Genomic DNA, 17,419 nt, shown 5'->3' with positions numbered 1-17,419 from the left:
AAAGTATAAAGCGATCCCGAGCACGATCCTTAATCCCGAGCCTTAGCAGTATAACCTAGTCACAGTGCAATAAAGAATAACCATCAAAACCTAAACCAATTAAAAGCTTCATAATAATATGCTAGCCCTCGGGACCTCAAATTCTACTAAACTGGGTAGTAGAATCCTTCTTGAGCTTTTAGTTTGAGGTCCGAATGTAAAAAAATTGTTTTGGCCAATGTTCTCTATTTGAGTCGCGACCCTCTACAAGTCAGAGCACGCGAGCCCTCATTTCCCAAGACACGCGCCACGGCGCAACACACTCTGCACCGCAGTGTTAAGGCTGTTTAGTGAGCCCCTGAGGCCTCTGAGTTCATGCGGGTAGCGACACTCCAAGAACAGTGTCGCGGTACGACCCGCGAACCCAGAAGTTTTAGAACTTTTCCTGCGTTTTCCCCAATCCAAAACTTCTAACAACAACATTTCAATCTGTTTCAATCATCAAAACAATACCAGCAACTCATATAAACAACAAATATCAATCCATAGCCTCCCAACTTAAGAACCAAAACCTTAACTCCTCAAAGACACCACATAAGAGTTACAAAAATAGATCTTACCTCATAATTCCTTAGTGAATTTTCGACTTCCCTTAGTTGTAGGTACTCAAAACAGCCACAAATCCTTAGCCACAAACTCTAACTCCTCCAAAGTGATTCAAATCCCATCCTAGCCTCAACGGAGAGAGAGCAACGAGAGAGGGAGAAAAGAGGCTTTATTTTTTTGTCTTTTTCTGATTGCTTCTATACTTCCTAAGGCCCCTAGATAGATAAGGTAGCCCAAGACTAAGCCTATCCATTGCCACAAAATACCAAAGGCCCCTAACTTCAAGCCTTACTCTTTAATGCCCCCAAGGGAGATACCGTCATTGGACACATTTCTTGCTAATCCTCAAATTGAACTATAACCCCCGATTAATCCCGACATACCCAAAATAGCCAAATAACTACCTGTTACCCGATAAATTTTGAATACTCACTAGGTTTCCTAAAATACACCTAGGCTCACTCCGAGTCGGGTATTTAACTTCGTTGTGACTATTCTGCTACTCCGCTCACTAGGATCTCCTTGGACCACACATCTCAAATGTATCCCCATAACACTGGGGTCTCACTCATAATGCATACATAATACAAATGTACCCTCAATGGGTCAAAAATTACAAATATGTTCAAATTTACAAAAACGGGCCCACATGCATAATTAATACACATAAACATGCATAACTATTCACATTACCATATAAATCATTTATACTGCATAATCATACATATATTCAATTAATTCCACATACAAATCTAATTATGCCTTCCTATCATAGTAGTCAAGGCACTCGGCCTTAATAGCGAATGCAAGACGTTGCACATGGTATCAAAGCTTTCTTATTATACGAAATTCGAAATTAGGGTTTGGTATTTATCTTTCTTAGGGTTCCTTTTTCGAAAACCCTATCTGGAATGTACTTGGGTTCTCACCACCGACACTGGAGGATTCCTAGTTGCTGACCGTCTGAACCCCAAAGTCTGGAGTCTAGATTTGTCGCGAGTGGGCCCAACACACTATAAGTTGTCACCCCTCCATCCCCCATGCGTTGCCACATGTGGGTGCATTAGACCAGTTTTTTTACTTCGATTGGTATCCACAACGTTCTCGACCTTTCTCTATTACTAAAGGTGTTCGAGAAGCCATATCTTACTACAACAAAATCCCCTTTCCACAACACTTAATTATAAAATTATAATAAAATAAAGTAATGGGGGAAATTAAAAAAATCAAACTAAAACGTGGTAAATAAAAAAAAGGCAGCGGAAAATGAAATGTTGTGTTATATTTTATTTTCTCTTAAGCACTCGCTTTTCGTCTTTCTCTCCCTTTTTCTTCCTGCTTTCTCTCTCTATTTTCGCAAACCTAGGCTGAAATTTTTTGGTAAAGACTGAAGAATGAAAGACACCACCTCTCTCGGTTGTGAATCTTTCGCGAGCCTCGATGAACAAAAGGAGCTCCTCAACCACCACCTTTGTTAAACCCCTTCCAATGTCTTCAATGACGTGAAGTCGTGGGAAACAATATTTTATTTTAGAGATTTTTTTTTTCTCTATGTTCTTCACACCTCTGTTTTAATCTTTCTCTCTTTTCTGAAGGTCCAGAAGGTCTATTAGATTTGGCATTATCATCATTAAAGGAGAGAACTTTTACCAAAGATCATTAAAAGAGCTTATTGAGTTTGTGAACGAGCGGGTTCCAGCTGAAGGAATCCTAGATTTTGTGAAGCGACGCCTCCAACCACCAGCGCCGTCTCTCTCGGTTGTCATCTTGTACATCAATCAACCATTGAGGAAAAATTGTTCTAAATGTGGAAATGAATAAGAATGAGAGTATAAAAGTCAGGATAATATGAATGTCGGTTTTTATATTCTAATTATTTATCTCATATTTTTTTATTTCTAGATTTTTATTTGAGGTGCTGAAACTCATGAGAGCCAATGCAAGTAGCTAGGTCCATCGAGTTAGTGTTGAGATGGGTCTTGTACATGATGCTAGTGTGGAGGATGAAGAAGAGATAAAGCCTAAAAATTCCATGAGTTGGGTCACAAAGGTGGCTTCGATTTCATTATTTTGTCCTATTACTTCTTAAGTGTTGCTATTTGGCACCTTAAGATGCCCAACACTACATGAGATGGCACCCTATGGTTGGTTAGTGATTATTTATTAAATTAAAATGTGTGGGACCCGATATTAGATTGTACCAATATTGATACGCCACCTCCTTGTGGTGTTAGGCAACAATGGTGCCCCTTAGCAATTCTCTTATTTCTTTCATGTCTTGTTGTTTTTTGTTTTCTCTTGGGGTTTTCTTGTGATTTCCTTCATATACTATTTATTTAGAGTAGTGAATAGATAGTTTCAATTACATAAATAAAAATTAATTTTAAGTGGGAGAAGGGGAATCATTCAATGATTTTTCAATTCATTAAAGGTTCAACTACTACTTGTTAAGTGGGACAAGTGGAATTATTCATTATCTTTTAATTCATAAAAGGTTCAATTATTGCTGGTTACACGCGTGTACTATCCAGCCTATACAACAAATATAATTGATTATCTTAATTAAATAAGCTATTAAGTAATCTTATTATAGTGTCAATGATAAAATTCTATATATCACATAAGACCATCTTCAATGGAATGCCAAAAAGGTGGTGCATTATTATATTTAGCAGATTTTAACAAAAGTATCACTCTAATGGTGTTCTAAAAAGTGTGCCAAATTTGTCACATGCTAAAAGTGATGTCAAATTTGACACAAGATAGAGCATGGGTCAAATTTGGCCCAGCAATAAATGTCACTTTTTTATTTACTATATGTAGCGTTCTGGAATTTTACTTAGTTAGCTAGCTAGTAGTAGTTGTAGTATTTTAAATTTCATGGATTTTGGTTCAAACCGGGACTTAGTTGGAAACTCCTAGCAATAGTTATGGATTTTATAAGTTTAAACTATAGTTTAAGAATATTAATTATAACATAAGGTTTGATTAATATATCTGGTAATAAATATGATAATTATTATAATCTAAGGTTTTGATAGAGCCAAGAGGATTATGACACTTGTCATAAGCATGATTATTAACGAATTATTATTTTAATGATAACATAAGGGAATATAAGACTTAGTCTTCACTGGAAACTGTTAGGGTCGTAGTTTGACTCAGTCAAAGTAGTTATACAACCTTAATTATGCTTAAAAAGTACAATTACGTGTTAAAAATAATCACGTATGCCGATATATCGCAGCATTGGAACTGATATATCGCTTGAAGCTGAATACGGAAAACATGTTGACGTTGCACGATCGTACGAACGGAGGCTCGGGACTAGGGGGCAGCCAATATTTCACCACATAGGGGCAATATATTGCCCATATTTATGTATTTTTTTATTTTTGTTTTAATTTTTAAAATCCACCTTTGACTCCTTAGACCTACCTCTGTTAGTTTTGACCGAGTCTTCAGCCTCTGATTGATGAATATTCAATTAAATTCATTATTTTTTTTCAAATAAAAGTGGGGTTAGTTTCACTCCTTACCTCTATAAATAGGACCTAGTACTCAGCCCTTTCACTTACTCTTCAGTTGTGATCCGATTCCAAGGTGCTAGTGGGACCATAAGAGTGATAAACACTTGGGTTGGGAAAAAGCTTTTCTATTCTTAAGCTTTATAAAACACTTTAGGAAGTGAGGTTAGTGCATTTCGGTATTGGGGATAGACCAATCCATAAGGTCAATAAAGGTACCATTATTCTTAAGTTCAATTCTGTTAGATTCCTTAGTTTCTTTAGTTTTCATTCAGGTTCTAACTTTTGTTATGGTTTTGTGGTTAGGATTTTAAGTTCTTTGAACTTAAGGTGTCTTTTCGGTAAGTTTCCTCTTGGTGGTTTAGATCTATTCCTTTCATCTCTTTTCTTTAGAAATACTCACCATTTTATTTTTACTGCTGGTTTTCGGAGTGTTCCAAGTCCCGCATCTATTCTCAATTATCCTGGTGTTGGTAAGGAAAATTAGATAATTTAGTATTATGATCTAGTTTATGTAATGTATGATATAGTTTATGTTTGTATGACCTAACATTTCAGGTACAATAAAGGGGTAAGTGTGTCTGGACCTAAGGTGTCCAATGATGTATGACGGACCATGTCCGATAGGCTCGATTGCCAAACCTTTATGATGGACCTATGTCCGGTGCGTGACGGACTTTTGTCCAGGGCTTAATTGCCACCCCTGTATAAACACTTATATTTTTATTATATCTGACTTGGTATTATAGTTATGATTATGATGTATGACCTATAGTTATGATTATGATCTATGATCTATAAATTATGACTTATGACTTAGAGTATGATTCATGATTTATGACTTAGATTATGATTTAGAATTATGACTTAAGTTATGATATGATCTAGAGGTTTGTGTTTTAATGACTCTTGTGAATTTATGATTGATTATATGACTAACCCTTTGTTTGTATTTTCCTTACTAAGCTTAGAAGCTCACTCCTTATGATGTTGTTATTTTAGGAAATTAAAGATTGAAAGGCCGGTGGCGAGTGGGACCTAAGAGCTTCGTGATTTATTTGTTGGGGACCATATAGTCGAGCAAGATCAAGCGGGCCAAATTATTTATTTATTTATTTATTTTTAGGAAGTTATTTTAATGTTTTATTTAAATGTTGCTCATTTTTATGTTAAAGGAAAGTATTTTATTTTTATAAAACCATGGATCCATGTATTTATTTTTAAGCTTTTATTAAATAAAATAGCAATATTTACGATTATGACCCAACAGTGTGTTCTCGGTAATCGATGAGAAATTAGGGCGTTACACTATATTCCCACTAATTTATTAGTTAACAATTAATGACTAACCATATTACTTTTTTTATTCACTTTTTCTACAATAAAAATTGATTTTTTTTTTGTATATTATCAATAAATATTAAATTAATTGTTTAATTTTTTTTATTTTCATCTTGTGCATTGGAGCACAATTGCAAAATTGAGCCAACTATAGTATTGACACATATTTTGTGCCAAATTTGGCACAAAATTTACATATTGCATGGGAGATAGTCTAAATAAGCAATAATTATGCAGGTTGCTTTTTTAGTCATATTTCGTATTTGTAACACTTGCATTTAATCTTGTTAAGTGGTGTCCAAAGCATAAGTTTTTTAGGTAGGTAGATCCTCAGTCGGCGGTTTGTTTTATTTAGTGTATTGGTTATTAGCTATATTTTGGTGGCTTTCTAATGCAATGTTGTTTCAATAGAAAAATAGTCATGTGGATGGTTTAACACACAACCATTTTTTTTTTTTAATAAATGAGATCATCTACTACTATTTTTGGATTGAGAGCTATATATGTTATATTATTTTAAATAATATATATAATGTTAGATTTAATAATATGACAAAATATAATTTGTGACACCTTGTAACATATAATTGTGAGTTACAAAATTGGACACATGTGTGTACCCAAATATAACATATTTTGGAGTTACAAATTTGTAACTCTTAAATATCACTAAATAATGTGTAGATTTTATGTTACACATTTTTTATTTGAATTGATCAAAGTCAATAGTGATATGACTGTTGGAGACATGATTTTAACCCCCATAATGTGTTTGGAGGTTACAAAATCATGTCGGAAGAGGATACAACCATTTGGAAATGCAAAAGTTGAGTTTTGTTGAAATTGGAGCTGTGGTCACGACCACTGATTATCCCTGGAAACAACCTAGGGGACAGATGCCAGTGGCCACAGCCAGGAACATCTATGGCATCGGCTTGGGATGCTGATAGCCAACTCCAACTTCTTTTTTTCATCTTGAACGGTTCTAACACCTCATATAACTTCGAAAACTCCTTTTTAATTCCATAAACATCCATGAAGGTTGGTGGAATTTATAAATTCAAATGATGTATCAAAACTCTACAAATAGGAGCCTATTGCTCACTTGTAAGACAACACCATTTCTATACACTATAGCACTTGGCTAGAAATACACAAAATACTTGATTATTCCAGAGAGCTATTTCCGATATTGAGAAAATCCTGTAGTGCTTGAGATAGGGGGAAATATGCTTTTGGACAAAGGTTCTAAACCTTGTTCAAGTTGGTGATCCCCAATGATATTCCCTTTGGTTGTATAAGTGAGAGTGATTTATTTCATTGTTCTTGTTGTTTATTATTTCTTCTATTGTTCACCTTATAATCTTTCTTCCATTTCCTCTTGCCATAAGAGTTGTTTCTTCTTGTACCTACTTTGCTTTACTACTTCAGTTTATTTGTTACTTTTGTCATAGAGTTATCATTTTTTCTATTTCATTTTCTTATTTCTATATTTACTTGTATTTTTGCAATACCGCTGTAATCTATATATATATATATATATCTAACAATCAAAAGTTTATACCCTTGTTTGTTTCAATGGAATGTGAGACCATCAAGATCATTAGCCAAGACGTAGTCAGGTTGGATATGTTTCACTACAAGAAAAGGACTCTATAGCGACGACATCTATTCTGACAATGCTAAAGTCGTCACTTCACGTAGTCGAATTCCACAAAAAAAATATTTTTTTTAATATATTGAAATAAATTAGCTACAACGACATTATGTCGTCACTGTAGGGTAGCCAACATCATGCCCCCAGGCCCTTCCAAATTCTAGGAATCCTACAGCAACGACATGTTGTCGCCGTAGGGTTCCTGGAATTTGGAGGGAATATGAGAAAGGGAATGACTCTATGGCGATGATGTGTTGTTGTTGAAGAGTTCTCGTAGAAAAAAACGAGGGAAAAATTTAGTCTATAGAGATCACTTGTCGTCACTATAGGGTCCAAAAAAAATAGAGGGAAACTGGACAACCAAGAGTTTGTTGCCAAATTTCACTACCTATATATACATCCCCATTTTATTGACTATTCAGTTAAAAATTTAGTCTATAGCAACAACAAATCGTTGCTATAGGGACCCAAAAAAAATGGAGGGAAAGTTGACCGCAAAAAAAGTTGTCAAAATTGTACTTCCTATAGCGACGACGTGTTGTCACTATAGATCCCAATTTTATCGACTCGTTAGTTAAAAATTTGGTCTATAGCGACAACTTGGGTCCAAAAAAAAGAAGGAAAAGTTTACCGCCAAAAAAGTTTTCAAAATTTCTCTTCCTATAACGATGTCTTCATGTACTATTCCCTGATCTATAGCGACGACATGTTGTCGCTATAGGTCAAATGAAACAGTACGTGCCCTCGTCAGAGACGACATTCTTATTTTCTATAGCGACGTCATCTCATCGCTATAGGATTAGGGCATAAGTCCCCCAACTCGAGCCTTCTTCTTAACTTTTTTCCTCTTTTCTCTACAAAACTAGAGACGAACTGCCAAACTACGTTGCCCCTTGTCGATCCAACACCCCCCACTCCAATTCGTGCCCTTTTTTTCTTGCCTTTAAAATGAATTTTTTGTAAATATATTTATGTATATAGTATTTGGTAGGAATGTGTTTTTGAATTTTTTTTTTTTTGTTTTCATTTTAGATTGGAGTAGTGGAGTATCATCCTTAGCAAGAGATGCTTTTGGATAACCCCCAAGCCTTGGGTATTGTTTATATAAATATATATTTTTGTTTGATTAATGTTTAATTTATGTTTTTAAGTTTGTGATTGGTTTGTTTATATAGTGTTGAATTTTTTTTTCATTTTAGACAGTGTTAAATATGTTAATTTAATTAAATGATATTATGTTAATTGTGTAATTGATTGATATGTTAATTGTGTAATTGGGTATTGTAGATAATATTGAATATGTTAATTTAATTAAATGTTAATATGGTAGTTGTGGAATTGTTTATTTTAGATATATAGTGTTGCATATGTTATTTTAATGTAATTTAATTAAATGTTATGATAAATATTAGTTAAATATGTTTATTTATATAAATGTGAATGTGAATTGTATTTTTAAATTGTATGGTAGGTTATATTAATATAATTAAATGTTTATAATTAGTATATGTATGTTATGAGATTGGTTTTGTAATTTTTATGCATATTTTAAATTTTGGAATATGTTAGATTACACCATTATGTTGTCGAAATTTTAGTAGATTTAAAAATATTAAACATTACAAAATAATTTTAAAGTTAATGTGATTAAATTTTTTAATTAATTTTAATGAAATTAATAAAAATTAATATAAAAAATCATAACGTGAAAATTAAAAAAAATTACAATTATAAAATTTTATTGTTATTTTTGAAAAAAATAAAAAGTGAAAATTTTAATAATAATTTGATAATTATCAAAGAAATTAACAATAATCATTAATAAATTTGTTGACCCTCGATTTGGTCAACGAAACGGAGTCAGATAAAACGAAAGAAATGAGATGAATAAAAGACAAAAAGATAAATGACACAAAGATTTATAGTGGTTCGGCCACAAAGATTGTAATGACCTACGTCCACTTAGTGTTCTTATTCATGTATGATACAAGGTATTGCGCAAAACAATAATTCTCTCTCTCCCGATCCAAAAAAGTCCCTTATCATGAATCCTTTGAGTCTTATTTATAGGCTCAAGGATATCCTTATGGGCCGGTGGGCCTTGATTACATTTAATACAAGCGTATCTCAAATAATAATGAAAACTACAATTATCACATAAATGTGAGATTACATATCTATAGAAAGTATTTGATATACTGCGACCAGCCTGGTCCCCCATGAAATATGCCTTCTGCCGAGTGAATTCTATTATGGTCGATGGTCGACCAGAACGTACCCACTTGAATAGTCACACGCATCCAACGTGCATACTAATTTTTCCACGTCATCAGGTGAATCTTTTTAGGGTAAACATTTGCCCCCCAAGTTTATTTTACTGCGACCAACATTTAATAAACTTACTCGACCAGCTATTCGTCTGACCTGTCACATCTGTCAGCACCTTTTCGAAAAAGTAAGCAATCATGATCGTTACAGTTTCCCAAAAATATTTTGACGGCTAATACGATTTCCAATGCATCAAAATATCACCCCCATTATTACCTCTTTATCTGCAACACGATTAGTATAAATATCTCTCCTTTCTGACTTTTCACTTTTAACCATATTCTTCTCTCTCCTCAAGAACTCAGAAAAAATTCTTTAGAAAAACCCAGAAAGCTTGGCAATCCGAGACGTTTTCGATCAACTCTGAGAAACATCTTTATGATTTCTCTGAAAACTGCAATCCAAGTAAGTATTTGAACTCGTCTTCTCTGTTATACAATCTAGAATAAATTTCTGAAGTTTTCTGGTTTGGGTTTTTAATGTTCTTGAGAATAAAGTTTTGGGTGATCGGGTTCGTATGCAAAAACATGATAGACTAGGAGTTTTAGGTAGTGAAAAACATTAGGTGGGGATCAGGAATACTGTTTTAGGGCTCAAAATCGAAGGGAAAATTTGAAATAAAGTTTTTGGAAAAACTAGGTTTTTCCCATCTTTTTTCGGAGTCGAAAAGTTTTCCTGAAAAAAACTTTTCACTTCCACTTTTTGATCCGTTTTTCCAAATGGTTCGCATGTTTTTAGTGTTTACGTTAGGATGCTACTAGTCGTATAAAAGCATAACTTTTATACACGACCAACGTTATCCTTACACTTCCTCTTCTTCTATCTATTGGTCGTAGATTCTCATTTCCCCTTTTCTCTTCTTAGATATTCATGCACGATCCTTTGGAAGGTAAGGGGCCAATATGTGACGATCTCCTCACGTTACTGTTCGAGGATCAAGAGCAACCATCATTTCCTTTCCATGAGCCTTCATTTTCACACCAAAATCCCATGACCAGCTCTCTAGACCATCAGTTACACATGGGTTCTGTTAAACATGTAGCTCACAGGAAAAAGAAAACCACCCATTCTCCTTCTAACCAGCCAGCAACCGATACTGAGGGTCCTTCAAATGATCCTAAACTTGTAAATGTTGCACCACCAGAAATTCAACTCAAAGCCCAGCCTCGCGACGGCCTTGCACCAGAAGTTGACTGGTATGTCGCGCCTCCTAGTGTCATATCGACTAGCACGATGACAAGGTACCTCAAGAAGTACGGTCTTCCTGGGGTTACCTTAATCAAACCTACCTCCAACCAATGGGCAAACATTCCTAGAGGTGCCTTCAATGCCTAGTCGAGGTTCTACATTGAGGCAGAGGCAATCTTTCCCTTGGACGAATTTTTTCAAGGGGTGGCCAATTACTTCGAGGTCGCCCCCTTCCAAATTAAACCCAATGGATATAGAGTACTATCAGCAATCTATATTCTTTACAACCATAAAAAATGGCCTGTGCCTACACCGCATGAGATCAATTATTTGTTCGATCTCAAGTTCAACCCCAACCAGAACAACACAGGGTTTTTCCATTTCTGTCACCAGGAATCTACTCACATATTCCTGAGTGACGTCACCTACAAATCCAATGTAGGAAAGTACTTCCTTATGACGGACCTGGTCGCCGATAACCTGGCCTTCACTCGAGGAGGTAAAATTCTCAATCTCTGGTCGTTTCTTTTTATGTAAGTTTTTTCCTTCACCGTCCTTAGAACCTTGATGTTATTTCTAGGTCCATTGTACCGACCAGACCCCACTCCAGAGATGGAGATGAGGGCCGCAACCCTGGCTAGAATGACGAATATTGAAAAGAGCATTAAGGAGCTGGTCATCGAGAGCAATCTAAGGCTGGTCGACCTTTTGGCACCTCATTAGGATGTGAGGGAGTCCACCACGAGGAGTGCCACATGAGAGGAAATCCCCAAGAAATAGCAAGATGTGTCACAACCCCCGAGGCAACGGGTGACGGGAGTGACCATCCGGGAACAATCTAGCAACCCTCGGGCTGCTGCTACCCCATCCCAACATGGGAGGGGCAAACAAAAACTTATGGAGTACGCCGGCCCTGTACTCGAGTCCTCCGACGAGAATGGTATTGAATTCTCTCTCTTAGATAGCTTGCCCAACCCCTGTCATTTATTTGATAGGGATGACAACTTTAAATTTACGACCACTAATTTTAATTCAGACTTCTTCGAGGCAGAGAGTGAGTGTAGCAGTAGTTCTATAAATAATGCATCGGCCAGTAATAATAGCTCGAGTATTTTACTTTTCATTATTCCCTTACTGCCTTAAATTATAGTATATTATCGTTTGTTTTTGTCTTGCAGTCATGCCTTCTGAGGAAGCCTTTGACATATACACAAACGCTGGCGCTCCTGTGAGCAAAAAGAAGGCGAGCAAGAGGCACCCTGGGGAGAGCAGCAGTGATCCTTCTAAGAAAAAATCATTAACAGAGGACCCTCGAATAGAAGACCCTCCAGCGCCCACTCCTTCCAAGACCATGACACCTCCTCCTCCTCCTCGCAACAGCCTTTTGCTTGAGCAAGCAAGGAGACCCTCGGCCAACGATCTACTGGGTAGCGCTTACAACACTACTCATGAGAAGCTGCAAAGGCCATCAAAGCATGGCCATAGCTAGGAAGCTTTTTTGCATCTCCCTCCGCCACAAAACAACCAGTTTCTCAGCCGCAGGCTGTCTAAAGTCCTCAGTGTAAGTGTATTTCCACTTTTTTCTTTAGTCGAAGAACAATTTCTTTAAATTTCCATGATTGGTTTACTTTTCTTTCTCTGTTTACAGGGTCTCCTGACCATAGGCCACAGCTGGCATCGAGCTGAGGAGACTGAGGCCAGATTTTCCGGGGAGATTAAGGCGGCCGAGGCCAGATATGCTGAGGAGATCAAGGTGGCCAAAGCCAGACTTGCCGAGGAGACTAAGGCGACCCAGGCCAGAATTGCCAGCCTAAGCGAGGAGTTAAGGAAGTGTCAGGAGTCAATGGCCAAAATTACAGCTGTCAAGGAGAAGTTTAAGGAGGCTTCAGAGATTAACTTCAAAAAAGCATCAAAACTTCAAGATGACCTGGTGATCAATCGGAAGGAAACCACCGAGCTGGAGGAGCGAGTTAAACTGCTCAAGAAAACAAATCTCGCAATCTGGAGAAGTTCAAAGGAGCGACCTTCAACTACTTCTACTTGTTCTGGAAAAACAATCCAGAGGCAAACTTCGACTATCTTCACAAGTAGGTAAAGAAGGATGAACTAGCAAAGTGTGTCGCTCGTCTGGCGGAGGAACAGAAAGCTCAGGAGTCCCCTGAAATCTCCTTGGCGACTGGAACCAAAGCTGTTGAAGAGGATGCGAGGACCACTATCGATCAGCAATCCCAGCCAGATCCTCCTGTTCCTCAATGATTTGAATACTCCCTTTTTATATATATATATATATGTAACTGGAACATGTGAACTATAGTTCGTAATGTTGAAACATTTTGCTGCTCAAGGCAGCTATCCTTTTAATTTATTAATTTACATCTGAGCAGTAACTGCTCGTAGTGTAAAACATTTCGTTTTGATATTATAATATTTGGCATTATTATAACATATGTTCGTACGACCAAACTTAGCATAGCATTTTGTTTTGATTTTTCAAAATATTAAACTAAAAAATTTGAGAAATACTCTAAGTACCGTAGTATGCTTTCCCTTATTTTGCTCGTGTGTCTATATATACCTGTTGATATGCTTTGCTTGCTTAGTATCTCATATTCCCCCCAATTGATTGACAAGCTTAGGGTTCTTAGTCACTTGCCATGACCAAGTCCTGTTCGAACATTACTGCTCCCGTACTCATAATCAAAAACGGTAATATAGAAAAACAACACACGTAATAAGCAAATACTTGTAATAAATACAATAATTTAGCAAGAATAACTGGCTGCGCATAGTTTCTTTTATTTCTCATAATAAATGGACAAAATCATGTCATTATGAGTGATCAAAAAATGATCTGATACTTGTAAGAGACTAGCCATATAATTGACTAGCCCTTGTTCATAAACTTGTAAAAAGTACAAGCCAGTTCTTTAAAAAGAACTATTTATTGATAATACTTGCACAGGTGTTCTCCATTCCAATAGCGATGAATGAGATCTCCATTTAAGCGAGCAAGTTTATATGTGCCTGGTTGAAGAATTTCTTCAATCTGATACAGACCCTCCCAGTTTTGTCCGAGCACTCCGGCAGCCTAATGGTGAGTATTGAGAAAAACTCTTCTAAGTACTAAATCTCCCACGTTAAACTTTCTTTCATGTACTTTAGAGTTAAAATATCAAGCGACCTTTTGCTGGTAAGCTGCTACTCGAAGCTGAGATTGTTCGCGCCTTTCATCGAACAAGTTCAATGAAAATGGAGTATGTCAACCTTTTATGTGATGGTGGGTTGAGCTCAACAGGCAACATGGCCTCATACCCATAGGCCAATGAAAATGGACTATGGCCTGTTGTTGTTTGATGGGATGTTCCATACGACCAAAGGACTTCTGATAATTGTTCTGGCCATGCCCCTTTTGTTTCTTCGAGCCTTTTCTTCAGGGTGTCCTTCCGAGTCTTATAGACAACCTCAACCTACCCATTCGCTTGTGGATGAGCCACTGATGAAAATCATTTTATAATCTCGTGCCTCTTGCAGAAATCAGTGAAAAGATCACTATCAAATTGTGTGCCATTATCCGAGACAATTTTCCTTGGTAACCCATATCGACACACGATGTCTTTGACAACAAAATCCAAAAATTTCTTGGTCGTTATTGTTGCCAGTGGCTCAACTTCGACCAACTTTGTAAAGTAGTCAACATTAACTACTGCATATTTGACATTCCCTTTTCCTGTGGGTAAAGACCCGACCAAATCTATCCCCCATACTGCGAATGGCCACGGGCATTGCATCTGTTTGAGCTCCTTAAAGGCTGCTCGCGGTATCTTGGTGAATCTTTGGCACTTTTCACATTTCTGAACAAAATCCATAGAGTCATCATTCATGGTAGGCCAGAAATACCCTTGCTTTAAGATCTTTTTCGACAAGCTCTGCCCCCAGTGTGATCTCTGCAGAAACCTTTGTGGACCTTTTGCATCAGTTCCTTAGCCTTCTCCTTAGAAACACATCGTAACAAAGGCATTGTGCACCCTCTTCTATATAAAATTTCATCGACTAGGATAAATCAAGCTGATTGTCTATAGAGAGGCCTTGCTTTGTTTCTTTCAGCTGGCAGCAATCCCTGCTCGAGGTATTCAACGATGGGCGCCATCCATGTATCTGTTGCTTGGATCATTAGTGAAGACTCTGCTGGTTGAATGCTTAGTGCCGACAGATACTCAACTGGCACTATGTTCAAGGTGTCAGCATCTTTCGTGCTTGCTAGCTTTGCCAAGGCATCAACATTTGAATTCTGATCGTGAGGTACTTGTTGGAGAGTATACTTTTCAAACTGCACCAATAAGTCCTTTGCTTTGTTCAAATAAGCCACCATCTTGAGACCCCTAGCCTGATACTCTCCCCTAATCTTGTTAACCACTAGTTGGGAATCGCTATAAATTTCTAGTGACTTTATATCCATGTCTTTGACTAGTCTTAATCCTGCGAGCAAAGCTTCGTATTCGTGTTCATTATTGGAAGTTGTAAAGTCAAATCTGATTACACAATGAAACTGATGTCCTTCGAGTGTAATTAAGATCAGACCTGCTCCTGCGTTGTGCTTGTTGGAAGAGCCATCTATGAATAATTTCTAAGAAGGAGTTTGATTTTAACTTTCAGTTTCTTCCATCGGTTCGCTGGTTGAGATCCAGTTGAATTCTACGACAAAGTCTGCTAGAGCTTGTCCTTTCACAACTTCCCAAGGGGAACAAGAAACATCGTACTGCCCTAGTTCTACTGCCCATTTTAATAACCGACCAGCACCTTCTAGTTTCTGCAAGACTTGCCGTAATGGCTAGTCGGTGAGCACTACGATGGGGTGAGCTTGAAAGTAAGGTCGTAGCTTTCTTGAGGCCTAAATCAAGCAATAGGCTAACTTTTCAATGGGTGGATACCGCAACTCAACTCCCACTAACCTCTTGCTCACATAATATACTACTTTCTGAACATTGTCTTCTTCTCTGATTAAAACAGCACTACTAGCATATTCTGTGATTGCCAAATAGATGAACAAAGTTTCCTTTTTGACTGGCTTGGACAAGATTGGTGGTTGCGACATGTGGGACTTTAGCGCCTGAAAAGCCTGTTCGCACACTTCTGTCCATTAAAACTTCTTGTTGCCCCTGAGTAGATTGAAAAATGGGAACACTTGTATATTGACTTGGATATAAATCTACTCAGGGCAACGATCCTCCTAGTTAGGCTTTGAACATCTTTAATCTTGGCAGGAGACTGCACCTCGATCAGGGCCTTAATCTTTTCGGGATTAGCCTCGACTTCATCTTTTAGGGCCTTCAATCTATCTTTGTTGAGGAGCCTTCTTTTTTGTTGTACTAGTGGAAAGTTTTTGTCTATATTTAAGACATGGCTGATCACTGCTGGGTCTATCCCAAACATATCTTTATGCGACAAGGAAAACACCTCGTGGTTCTCCTTCAAAAATTCCATCAGTTTGTTTTTTGTTGTTATCTCTAAGTTTTAATCGACTTTCACAACCCTGGTCTGATTTGCTTCTTCTAATTGGACCTCCTCGACATCCTCCATGGGTCCATCATTTTCTTAAAAATCCCCAAAGCGAGGATCTATGTCTCTATCCTCACTTTGGGCAACGCCGTATTTGGTGATTTGTTCACTTGATTGGGCTTGTACTTCATTTGCCAACAACAACCTTTTCTTGGCTTTTCCCCCCATCCGCCTCTTTTTTCCTTATTGATCGACGAATTATAACATTGCCACACTTCTCGCTTGTTTCCCAACAAGCATCCCACTCTTGCATCGATTGGAAACTTCATGGCCAAGTGCCAGACTGAGGTCACGAATCGTAGGTCGACTAGTATTGTCCTTCCAATCACAGCCTTATATGCAGAAGGACAATCAACTACTATGAAATTAGTGAGTAATTTGCTATTCCCAGGTGCATCTCCTGCTATGATGGAAGCCTGATAGACCCTGTTGGGGCGAGCCCTTCACCGGGAAAACCATAAATTGTTTGGTTGCATGGTTCCAAATCCTACACTCACAATTTCATCCTTTCCAGTGAAGATTTATACAGAATGTTGATTGAGCTTCCTATATCTACTAACACCCTCTTAACCATCATATTGGCAATCTGGACGTCCACGACCAGAGGATCTAAATGGGGAAATCGAACATGCTGAGCATCGAGCTCAGAGAAAGTTATCGATTCTTCCTTTATTCAAGCCTTTTTGGGAGTTCGCTCCACTACGTTCAACATTTCAATGTCCTGATCGTGACGTAAGTTTTGAGCATATCTTTCCCTCACCTTACCACTATCACCTGCTATTTGTGGTCCTCCGCAGATGGTCAGCAATGCACCAACAACTGGAGCTGGCTGTAAAGGGGGCGAGTGTTGGCGTACAGGTGCTTGCTCGTTGCCTACTTGAGCTTCTCGTTGAGAACACCAGCTGCTCGCACATACCTCCTTTGGTATCCTTGTCTAATAAGGGAGTCAATCTCATCCTTAAGTTGGTTACATTCATTGGTGTCAAGGCCATAGTCATTATGAAAGAAAAAAAACTTAGTAGTATCTCGTTTAGAGATATCTTTCCTAATTGGGGTTAGTTGCCTGAAGGGAATAGTTCTATGAGTGGTCTGGTACACTTTTGCTCAGATATCGACTACGGTCGTATAATTGGTAAACCTCGGCTCGTATCTATTTTATTTCGGACGCTTGTTATCGGATGTTGTCGACTCGTGGTTCACTCTTTTTCCTCCGTTCTTCCCATTATTTTTGCTGTTG

This window comes from Humulus lupulus, chromosome 5 (genome assembly GCF_963169125.1).
Source record: "Humulus lupulus chromosome 5, drHumLupu1.1, whole genome shotgun sequence".
Lineage (NCBI taxonomy): Eukaryota > Viridiplantae > Streptophyta > Magnoliopsida > Rosales > Cannabaceae > Humulus > Humulus lupulus.
The sequence above is the reverse complement of the archived record's forward strand: the minus strand, read 5'-3'. Positions refer to the sequence as shown.